The sequence below is a fragment of the Cupressus sempervirens genome, chromosome 10 (assembly GCF_028749045.1).
Source record: "Cupressus sempervirens isolate cs-2001-9-10 chromosome 10, ASM2874904v1, whole genome shotgun sequence".
In the NCBI taxonomy this organism is placed as follows: Eukaryota; Viridiplantae; Streptophyta; class Pinopsida; order Cupressales; family Cupressaceae; genus Cupressus; species Cupressus sempervirens.
The window spans coordinates 498397667-498409699 of NC_143127.1; positions in this window are offsets into that span (position 1 = coordinate 498397667).

Genomic DNA, 12033 nt, shown 5'->3' on the forward strand with positions numbered 1-12033 from the left:
TGCAACTCCCTTTTTATGCTTAATATAAAAAGTGAATGTTGCAATGTCTCCACCCATTTCATATGCCTATGATTCAATTTCTCTTGACTGTTTATAAAACTAAGGGCCTGGTTACCTATGCATACAATGAATTCTTTGGGCAGCAAATAGTGTTTCCATTTCTTAAGGGATTGGACAAAGGAATACATTTCCAAATCGTATGAAGAGTACTTTTGTTTAGCTTCATTGAGTTTCTCACTAAAGAAAGTTATAGGTCTACCCTCTTGACTATGTACACATATTTTTATGTTGCTTGCATCACATTATATTTGAAAGACTTTACTAAAATCAAGAAATGTGAGGATTGGTTGTTGGGTTACTTTTTGTTTAAGAAGTTCAAAGGCTTCACTAGCTTATGTTGTCCAAACAAATTTACACTTCCGCCCTCCCTTTATGGTATTCAAAATAGGTGCACAAATCAAACTAAAATTTCTAATGAACTTTCTATAGAAAGTGGCTAAACCATGAAAAATTCTAACTGTTGCAATAGTTCTAGGAATTGGCCATGAAAGAATTGCACTTACCTTATCTTGATCCATCTTGAGTGTTCCCTTTGAGATTACAAATTCAGGGTATGTCAACTCCTCTTGCATAAAACTGCATTTCTCCAAATTAATCATCAACTTTTCTTCTTGTAGCCTCCTCAATACCAAATCTATATGTTTCAAATGCTCCTCTTTTGTATCCTTGAAAACTAAAATGTCATCTAGATATACTATCACAAACTCTCATGTAAAATCTTTGAGAACTTCATTCATAAGTCTCATAAATGTACTAGGAGTGTTAGACAATCCAAATGGCATTACCTTCCATTCATATAATCCCTCATTTGTCCTGAATGTTGTTTTCCATTCATCTTCTAGCCTAATTCTTATTTGATGATATCCACTTTTTAAATCAATTTTTGAAAAATATCTTGCCTTACCCAAACAATCAAGTAAATCTTCTATTCTAGGCATTGAAAATATGTACCTCATAGTGATCTTGTTCAATGCTCTTGAATCTGTGTATAGTCTCCATGTTCCTTCTTTCTTCGGTGCTAGGACTATAGGTACTGCACATGGGCTTAGACTTTTTCCATTCAAACCAGTTTCAAGTAACTCTTCAATTTTTCTTGCCATTCCTTCATTATATTGTGGTGTTAGCTTATATGTAGCCTTGTTGGGTAATGTTGAACTTGGTATGAGATTAATGCAATGACTGATTTCTCTCATAGGTGGAAGACTTCTTGGTATTCCATCAGCTATGATTTCCTTGTACTTGTCTAGAATTGGTTTAACTTCTTCCACTACCTTTTGTTTCTTCTTTTCTATCACTTCCACCTTCAAATTTGAATGTTCCATTTCTAATTTTTCTTCCTCAATCTGATTTTAGCATCAATATGTAATTTATCTTTGAGTACTGGAATTAATGCAAAGAGTGGGCACTTCCTTCAAAAATTCTTTCTTACCCATTACCATGATCTTAGCTTTTGTAGCTTGTGATTCTTCTTGGCTTGGTTTGGTTATAAGTATCAATTCTATGACCTGTATGTATTTTTCACTCCATCATGTTGTGCCTTGAGATCGTATTGCCACGGTCTACCAAAAAGTAAATGGCATGCATCCATATTAATAATGTCAAACAATAATTTGTGTTTGTATGCTCCAATCTAAAATTCAACCCAAGCTTGCTCTTACACTATAGTCAATTGTCCTTTATTCAGCCAAGACACTTTGTAAGGATACAAAAGTGGGGTTCTTAGTAACTTTAACTTCTCCACCATTTCAAGAGCTACAAAATTTTCTATAGAACTCTAGAATCTACCAATACCTTGCAAACCTTTCCTCCGAACTTACATGTAGTTCTGAAAATAGACTTCCTCTTTGGTGGTTCTGCTTTTGCAAGCATCTTCACCAGTGTTCTTCTCATCATAAGTGCTTCTCCCCTTTCTCGATAACCATAGGCTTCTGAATCATCTTGTAAATCAGCTTCTTGTGTAAGATGTATTCTCCTTTCTCCATGAATACTAGAGCTTGCCTTTGCTAGTCATTTTTGTGCCATGTGACCTTCTTGGTTACAATTGTAACATCTTATTGTTCCATTCATTCTTCCTAGTGGTCTTCCTCTGAAATTTGGTCTTCTACATCTAAAACTTCCCTTGAAATTATCAAACTTGTTTACTTCACTATATGTATCTCTTTATGGCTGAAAATTTGTGCTTCTTCCTCCAAATGTGCCTCTTCCTCTAAATGATTGTCTTCCTCTACCTTTGTTGTTATTCTCTTGTCTCCTCTTGATTTTCTCCTCCATGTTCAAAGCTAGTTGGTAACAGTTAGCTTCTGTGTTAGGACCCAACAACTACAACTCCTCTTGTATATTCATTCTTAAACCATTTAGGTCTCTTACTACCTTAAAACTCTCAAGTTCTACAAATTTTGATCTTAGACTCAACTTCTAAAATTCCTCTGTATAAATGCAGATATCCATATCTCTTTGTCTGAAGTTTTTCCTTTTTTGGTGTAACTGTACTTCATAATCTTCAAGGAGATATGTCTCTCTTATCATAGTCACCATCTTCTTCCATTAGCAAATTTTCCTCTTCTCTTCCTTTACACTTTCTTCTTGTATAAAATTCTACCATATAAGGGTTGCTCCCTTCATTCTAGACTTGGCCAACTTGACTTGTTGTGATTCTCTAAAGGTTCAATCCATTCCAATACTAATTCAGCATCAATCTTTCATGTAAACATAGGTAACTCAATGGGTTTTCCTCCCAAAGCTTCAAAGCTTTAAAAATGGTTTCTCAGTTTCAAATAATTCATCCTCATCATCTTCTGGCATTTCTTCCTCATCTTCTTCTACTTTCATTTCTTTCTTCTCAACCACGTTCTTCATGTGTTCCAACTTACTGGCTAATTCTGCCAATATTCCCTTCATTTCTCTACTCTCTTTCTGAAGAAGTTCTTCTTGCTCCTCAACCTTCTTAGCTAACTCTACATTGGTCACCATCATGCTTGACCCTACTAAAGAATCTTGATAAAGAATGTACAATATGTAACTTGACACAATTTCACAACTCTTTAGCTCTGATACCAAAAATGATGCAGAGCCTCACCTTGGAAAACTCAGGAGGAAATTAATCACTCGACTAAGTTGCATCAAGGGACACATACACCTTCAGGATCGTTTGATAATTTACTTCAAATTGTCGACTGATTGATTATCTTTATACCTATTCATGCATTGACCTGCAATAGGAACTTCATTGACCTCCTATAGAAACTTATGGTTCCCTACAACAATTTAATATAACTCGACCACCCCCCTATTTGATTTGGAATACATAAATGACTTGAACAATTTCAAATGCATACATTGGGCATCTACCCGACTACAAATTAAACACCAATCGATAAAAAATTATGTTCAGAATCCACACTGTATGTTCACATGTGAAACACTAAACTCGAATCCAAACCAATTATTGATTATAACATTCCAAAAATGAATCAAAGCTGTCATTTAATGGCCCGAACCCGTTTCTTCTTACTATCACATATTGGTTATGTGATTAAAGCATATCGGTGAATATATGAATATATTCACCCGATCTTATAGATTAGTTTCCGCACGATCAACCTTTGTTCTTAATCTCTTATCTATCATCTTGGACCTTTTCTTATCTCAAATCTATCTCATTTCTGCATCTCTTCTACTTCATTTCGATTCAATCTCGAGCCAGGGGGGGAGATATACTCTATATGTCTAATCCATCTGTTTGGACTTGTCGGTACTCATCTTGAGTTCTGATATGTCTTAACTTGATATATCTACTTGCTTTTGGCTACTTATCTCAACATATTAGTGCTCATCTCAGGTGTTGATATTGTCTTTTCTATTTCTCTCCTAATGTTTTGGTCCACTACTTATCAATTGTGCATCTAGGATCATATATCTCTCTATGCTTCATTCAATTAGGTTCAAAGTCAAATCTATCTATTAGCTTGACATCTTCAGGGGAAAAGGTAATCACCCAAAAATGGCCATCTAGACTATGAGCCCCCTTTCTAGCAATCTTGCATATTTTATCTACCACTTATATTTGATCAAATTGTCACTTTACTATTTATTCAATTTTCACCTATGGTTTGACCACTATATCCTAAGCCCTTTATTAATTTAAAGAACTTGTCCCCTTTTAATTAAATAAAATCCCCAAAGTCTCTGTATTCCTAAGTGTACACAAAAAAAGGCAATTTCCTATTTTAAAAATAAAAGGAAAGACATTTTTGTGTACACATGTGAGGGCACACTTTCCTAAGTGAGAGGAATCTTTATTTTCAAAATAACTATAATTCGCCTCCACACATCTTTTGCCTCTTAAACACCACTGTTGATCTTGCTTAGTTGAGATTCTTGTGCACAATGTCAACATAAGACTCATTCTCCATTGTAGATTTTGCCTCTTAATATCTACCATCCATTTCTCTTTAAAAGGGAGACTCTCTCCTCACTCTCTCAATTTATTCTAGTTCATGCTAGCGTTATGCTACAAGTTTTCTTAAAGCTTTGAAGTACTTGGAGCATTCTTATTTGCATTAGGTCATTCTTGCATTCTTAGCTTAGTCTTCATTTTACTTGCATCATGGCATACTTTCAGAGTTAGATTTCCTTTATGCACTAGCTTAAATCACATAGTTTAACTAGGAGGTTTTGTAATCCTTTCATTCTCATTACGTTAAGATTACATTTGCATCCCTTAACTTGGATCTTGATTCTCTCATTTAGCTTGCATTTGCATTGCATACTCTTGATTATTGGATATTGACATTCTTACCTTTACTCTTTGAATCTTCCTTTCTATGGTGCACCTTGCAAGAGTTGCTTAACTAGGTTCAATTAAGAGCCACAATCTCATGGCTCTTGCATATCATAGGTAGAAAGCTATAGGTCACCTCTTGAGATGCCCATCATCATGAGTATTTTCAAGTATAATGGTCTATAGAAGTATGTCCACATTTTATGCACACAGTTTGCATTGATACTAGTAAGTCAAATAACTTCAAGAATGATCCCACTATGTGGCATATTTCCAACAGGGAGTAGGGGTAGAGGTAGGGGTTATTATTCTATTGAGTCCATTAATGGATTTGATGAAAGTTCATCTTTCTAGTTTGTCAATTCTTGGGAACAAGAGAGTTGTTGTAGGGGGTGTCTCCTTCAAAATTAGTGTGGGGTTGATGACCAAGGCAATTGAGTTACCATCTAAACGTAGAAAATACAAGAAGACTAGCTAGGTGGTACATAATAATAGCCTAAACATGTTTTCCAAAGAAAATGATATGTCATCCAAGATACAAGTAGGATATGAGACAACATAGTTCCACCATGGACCAATTTTTTATCTCATGCTTATGAAGTATTTCACACTTGAAGAGGATTTCAATGTTTATTACTATGTGCTCCTCCTTGACCATTTCAAGAACCACGACACTATCTCGTTTTATTTTTCTTTCTCAATTCTCTCGAATGTTTTATGTTTGATGCAAATAGAAATGCATGTTCTCATTGTTGGAAATCTGATTGAAAAGCTCATTGTTGAAGATCAAAGAGGGAGATTGTTGCAAAGAAGGAAGATTGTTGTTGAAAGAATTTTTTCAATCATTGTTTTTTCATTGATGTCAAACCTACTACTTGTAGGAATGACATTTGCTTATAAGATCCAAGTATTATCACTTGATTGATTGATGAAGAGGATTTGATCAACAAGATGTAGCAAGAGTACCTAAGGGAAAGGTTGAGTTATGATGTTGTAATGAAGTGCAAGGATGAGTTATGATGTTGTAATGAAGTGCAAGAATCAGTTTAGACAATGGTTAAATGATGTATTGATAGCATACTCAAAGATACAGAGGAAGGTCACACTTAGAAACATTGGAGGAAGAAGTTGTAACAAGGTTGACTGCAAAGCTTAAACTAAGATCTTTACTGGGTGTAGAGCAAGTCAGTTGAAGCTGAGAAAATTCTCAGTTGGAGTTGAGTAACAGAAAATTCTAGTGTGTGCCGAGTGATCTTCAGGTGCCAAGTGAAGATCAAGTGCCGAGCATCAAAAAATTCTTAGTTGGTGCTGAGTGATCTTCAAGTGTCGAGCATTAAGAAAAACACAGTTGATGCCGAGTAACACAGTATGTGTCAAGCACTAGTATTTCAATAGTGCCCAGTTGCTACATTATTTCAAATGTCAAAGATTCGTCAAATCTGAGCCAACATAGTGGTTACATTGATTTTGTGAATGAGTTGGAAGATAAAGATGATGAGCCAGTGGCACAGAATCCTATGTAAACTATTTTTGAGCGAATTCTAAATGATTATTCAAGAAGTTTCTAAAGGAAACAAAATATGGGTTAGATGCAATGAATCCTACCTAATCCATACAAATTGAAATTAAAGAATGGAAGAATCAAGCGAGAAAAGAAAATACAAGACTTCTATTTAAGAATTCATAGACCAAGAAGCATAGAGTTGTTGATACTGTTGCTGTTAAAGAGCCAAATTTGCAAAGTGGTCAGAAGGGTGTCAAGGAGGAGACATCTAGAGAAGGAAGAGCACATAGGCTCTACTTCTATAAGTGGTCATAAAGAGATGATTGCACTGGTACATTGAGCAAGGAGACTCAAGGAGACTAAGCTTGAAAGGAGGACAAGTTGTTTGAGTTGCAGAGATTAAAGGCCAGGCAAGAGTATGAGCTGAGAAGTGATCTAAGATCTGCAAGATAAGTTGTATGTTGTAGTTAGGTCAAAGATTTTCTAATACTCTCTGGCAATTGTATTAGATCTAAAAATCTTATGGACTTAGGTTGGTTTAATAGCCATTTGTAAATCCTTTAATAGGGTGGCATTCCAAGTGAATGTTCTAAAGTCTTCTAACAAGGCCTACTTCTAAACAAAGTGGTTAAATCCTCTAACAAGGTCACATTTAACAGTGTGTTGTAAGTCTTTAACAGGGCAAGCCTTTCACAGAGCATCACTTCAGAAGAGTGAGAATTGAGTAGCATGTTACTGGTATTTTTCCCAAATTGGGTTTTCACGTAAATCATTGTGTTACGTATTGATTTCTTATGTGTTATGCTTGCATGTTGATTTACACTAACTTGTTGGTTAGAAAGGTTAAAGCTTGGAGATAAAAGTAAGTTCATTACCTTTACTCAATATGATGGAAATAGTGTTAGATTTGGTAATGATGCTCCATGTCAAATCAAAGGGAAAGGCTCTATTAAGCTCACAGAGAAAATTTCATGTGATAATGCATACTATGTTAAAGGATTGAATTACAACTTGTTGAGTGTATCATAGTTACACAATATAGGTTGCAAAGTTGAATTTGGAAACAAAACTGCCAAGATCTATGACACTAATGGAAGTCTGATAGGAAAGGGTGAACAAACTAAGAGTAATCTGTTTTACCTAGATATGGAAGATGCAACATGTCTTGTTGTTAGACTTGATGATGTGTGGTTGTGGCATAAAAGGCTGTGTCATGTCAACTTTGATAATCTGATTAGCATCAACAAGAAGAACAAAGTCAGAGGGTTGCCTAAGTTGAAGAAACCTGAAAACACAATGTGCAAACAATGTCAACTAGGGAAGATGACTAGGTCTAGTTTCAAAAGAAAAATATTCATTTCCAATGAAGTCTTAGAGTTAGTCCATACAGACTTATGCAGTCCAATAGAAATGCAAAGCTACCTAGGAGACAGATACATAATGTTATTTGTAGATGACTATTCCAGGATAATGACTGCTATGTTTTTAAAGAAAAAATTTGATGCATTTCAAATGTTTAAGTGGTATTTGGCCAGAGTTGAGAAGGAAATAGGAAAGAACCTAAAGTGCCTAAGGTCAAACAGAGGAGGTGAGTTCACATTAGAGGAATTTGAAATATTCTGCAATGACAAAGGCATCCAAAGGAAAACATCAACACCAAAAACTCTACCACAGAATAGTATTGTTGAAAGGAGGAATAGGTCAGTGATTGACTATGCTAGAACCTTGATGATAGAGAAAAATGTTGCACTAAAGTACTGGAGAGAAGCTGTAAGTATTGCAGTCTACACATTGAATAGAGTCCAAGTCAAGAACGGTACAAATACAACACCTTTCGAATTATGGTATGGTCATTCACCCAATGTTAAATATTTCAAAGTATTTGGTTGTAAATGCTATATTCTTAAAGATACTAGAAATGGCAAGTTTGATGCAAAAAGTGATGAAGCATATTCCTTGGATACTCCACTAGAAGGCATATAAGTGTTTGAACACTAACACTAACAAGATTGTGGAGAGTGCAAATGTAAATTTTGATGAGCATGCAGAAGTTTAGGTTGATGAGTCCAAGCAATCAGAAGATTATAGATCCTTTGTATACTTTTATGATAGAATGACTATTGAAGACAATGCTACAAATCAAGTTGGGAATCAACACCAAATTTCAGTATCTACCGAGTCTCAACTAGTGAATGCCAAGCTATATTCAGAAGTCGAGCTGCAAAATGTACAAAATACACATTCTGATTTTGAAAATAGTAACAAGAAAGGAATGATGAAATGTCAGATGAAGAAGAACAAAATGACTTTGAAGTTGAAGGATCAAAAATGGAAAGAATGACAGAACCCAGATTAGCCAAGTATGTGAGAAGGCATCACCCTGCAGATCAAATCATTGGTGATAAGGATGCCAAACCAATGACAAGGAATAGACTCAAGAATTAATCATGTCTATTAAGCAAGGTTGAACCTAAAATAGTGAAAGATGCACTACAAGATGATGACTAGTATAAAGCCATGGAAGAAGAGATAGATCAGATTGAGAAGAATAAAATAGGGTCTCTAGTTCTCAGACTAGTTGATAAGAATGTGATTGGTACCAAATGGGTGTTTAGAAACAAACTTGATGAGAATGGTGATATAACAAGAAACAAAGCCAGGCTAGTTTGCAAAGGCTATGTACAAGAAGAAGGACTAGATTATGGAGAAACATTTGCCCCTGTTGCAAGAATGGAAGGAGTAAAAACATTACTTGCATATGTTGCATATAAAGGTTTCAAAGTGTACCAAATGGATGTAAAATCTGCTTTTTTGAATGGTATACTAGAAGAGGAAGTCTACATAGAACAACCAGAGGGATTTGTTGATGAAAAGAACAAGGTCATGGTCTACAAACTGCACAAAGCACTTTATGGATTGAAGCAAGCATCTAGAGCATGGTATGAGAGACTGCACAAATATCGTGAAGATAAGATTTGAGAGAACAAATAACAACAACAATTTGTACATCAAAGCTGAAAAAGGTAAAGACATTTTGATATCAAAAATCTTTGTTGATGATATAATATTTGGAGGAAAAGATGTACTTTGCAAAGATTTTGTTGATCAAATGAAATATGAATTTGAGATGTCAATGTTTGGAGAAATCAAGTTCTTTGTTGGATTACAAGTACATCAATTGAAGCATGGCATATTTGTGACCTAATCCAAATACATCAAAGATATACTCAAAAAATTTGGGTTAGAAGACTCAAAATCAGTCAGCACATCAATGGCAACTGGAGATAAGCTATCCAAGAATGATGAATCTGCTGAAGTAAATCAAACATTGTATAGATCAATGATTGGAAAGTTGCAATATGTTGTACATAGTAGACTGAACATTGTATTAGCTATTGGAATAGTGGCAAGATTTTCTGCAAATCCAAGAGAAAATCACTTAATGGCAGTAAAGAGAATATTAAGGTATGTGAAAGGAACTGATGACTTTGGTTTGTAGTACAAGAGGAGTGAAAAATTTGAACTAAGAGCCTACACTAATGCAGTTTAGGGAGGTAACATTGATGATAGAATAAGCACCAGTGGAGGAGCACTTTTCTTAGGAAAAAGGTTGATTACGTGGACTAGCAAAAAGCAAAGTTGCACCTCATAGTCTACTGCTAGAGCTGAATATGTGGCAACTGCTATAAATTGCACCAATATCGTATGGATCAAACATTTGCTACAAGGTATGAAGGAAGAGCTAACTGAGCCTGTGGTACTCTATTGTGATAATACAAGTACTATCAACATATCAAAGAACCCTATAATGCATGCAAAAATCAAGCACATTGCAATCAAGTATCACTATGTCACAAAGTTGGTAGAAGACAAACAAGTGAAGATGGAATATGTTAGCTCAAAGGAACAAATTGCCGACATCTTCACAAAAGCACTACCTAAAGATGCTTTTGAGTATCTTAGAGGTAAATTAGGGGTGATACCCCTAGCTAAGGCTACTTGAAGCACAAGCAAGTATGCCTTGCATCAAATAAGCTGATTAATGAGGATTTTACACATTGATGCAGAGGATGTTTACTTTGGGATTCATGCCTAAAGTAGTAAAAATGCTAAAATTCCAAAATCAGTCACAAGTACGGTGAGAGAGGGAGAAATTGAACAAATCTGTAAAAGCTACACTTGCATACTAAGATGCTAATATGTCTTTGGCATTGTTGTCAAAGAGGAAGAAATAGTAGAAAACTTATCAACAACTGTTGAAGATAAAGAATCAGAAAAGGATGAAGAATCATAAAAGAGGGAGAAGTTGTGAGAAACTAATTACATGCTGATGGTCTAGTGATTAAATGAACGATAGAGAAATATGTTGATCAGAATAGTAGATGATGAGCAATACAGAGGGAGAAATAAAAAGAACAAAGAGGCAACAACAAAGATGGAGAAGCTTAAATGAAGCAATCAAAATAGTAGAAGGAGATGTGAAGCTACAATTTACTTTTTGGCATTTGACTTATTGTTCTAACCTAGCTAGCATTTGGTTGAATAGTTTAGTCTAATGGTTGATCAGTTTGGTTTGTCATCAATGCCAAAGAGGGAGATTGTTGGAAATCTGATTGAAAAGCTCATTGTTGAAGATCAAAAAAGGAGATTGTTGCAAAGAAGGAAGATTGTTGTTGAAAGAATTTTTTCAATCATTGTTTTGTCATTGATGTCAAACCTACTACTTGTAGGAATGGCATTTGCTTATAAGATCCAAGTACTATCACTTAGTTGATTGATGAAGAGGATTTGATCAACAAGATGTAACAAGAGTACCTAAGGGAAAGGTTGAGTTATGATGTTGTAATGAAGTGCAAGGATGAGTTATGATGTTGTAATGAAGTGCAAGAATCAATTAAGACAATGGTTAAATAATGTATTGATAGCATACTCAAAGATACAGAGGAAGGTCACACTTAGAAACATTGGAGGAAGAAGTTGTAACAAGGTTGACTGCAAAGCTTAAACTAAGATCTTTAGTGGGTGTCGAGCAAGTTAGTTGAAGTCGAGCAAATTCTTAGTTGGAGCCAAGTAACAGAAAATTCTAGTGTGTACCGAGTGATCTTTAGGTGCCGAGTGAAGATCAGGTGTTGAGCATCAGAAAATTCTTGGTGTTGAGTGATCTTCAAGTGTCGAGCATCAGGAAAAACACAGTTGATGCTAAGTAACACAGTATGTGCCGAGCACTAGTATTTCAATAGTGTCGAGTTGCTGCATTATTTCAAATGACGAAGATTCGCCAAATCTGAGCCAACATAGTGGTTACATTAAATTTTGTGAATGAGTTGGAAGATAAGGATGATGAGCTGGTGGCACAGAATCCTATGTAAACCATTTTTGAGCGAATTCTGAAGTATTATTCAAGAAGTTTCTAGAGGAAACAAAATATGGATTAGATGCAATGAATCATACCTAATCCATATGAATTGAAATTAAAGAATGGAAGAATCGAGCGTGAAAAGGAACTACAAGACTTCTATTTAAGGAGTCATAGACCTAGAAGCATAGAGTTGCCGATACTATTGCTGCTAAAGAGGCAAATCTACAAAGTGGTCAGAAGGGTGTTAAGGAGGAGACATCTAGAGAAGGAAGAGCATAGAAGCTCTGCTTCTATAAGTGGTCATAAAGAGATGATTGCACTGGTACATTG